This window comes from Echinops telfairi, unplaced genomic scaffold, assembly GCF_000313985.2.
Source record: "Echinops telfairi isolate 266 unplaced genomic scaffold, ASM31398v2 ScPeMD7_7469;HRSCAF=8507_1, whole genome shotgun sequence".
Lineage (NCBI taxonomy): Eukaryota > Metazoa > Chordata > Mammalia > Afrosoricida > Tenrecidae > Echinops > Echinops telfairi.
This window is the reverse complement of record NW_022111373.1, coordinates 76734086-76734423: the sequence shown is the minus strand read 5'-3', so window position 1 is coordinate 76734423 and position 338 is coordinate 76734086.

Genomic DNA, 338 nt, shown 5'->3' with positions numbered 1-338 from the left:
ATCCTAGTTGGGCTAAAAATAACACTCATCTATCCCACCACCAGAAAATTTTAAAAAAGAAACTGCAAATATGGTGAGAGGTTTTGCATTTGACTCTTTGGCTAGTCCTTTAAGGTTCAGATTTTATAAATTACTAATGAATATTTTCACTCTCTCCTGAGGAAGATTAGCTTTTTCTCTCTGGATCGAAGCTTGAGAAGCAGACAATTACAATAAACTTTAAGCTCTTAAAACTTTCCATTTGGATCTCACTTGGATGGTCAAAAAGAAACGAGAAATAAATCAATGCCCACACTATTTAATTCAGAAAGTGGTCACATTTCACACAACCTTTTTTT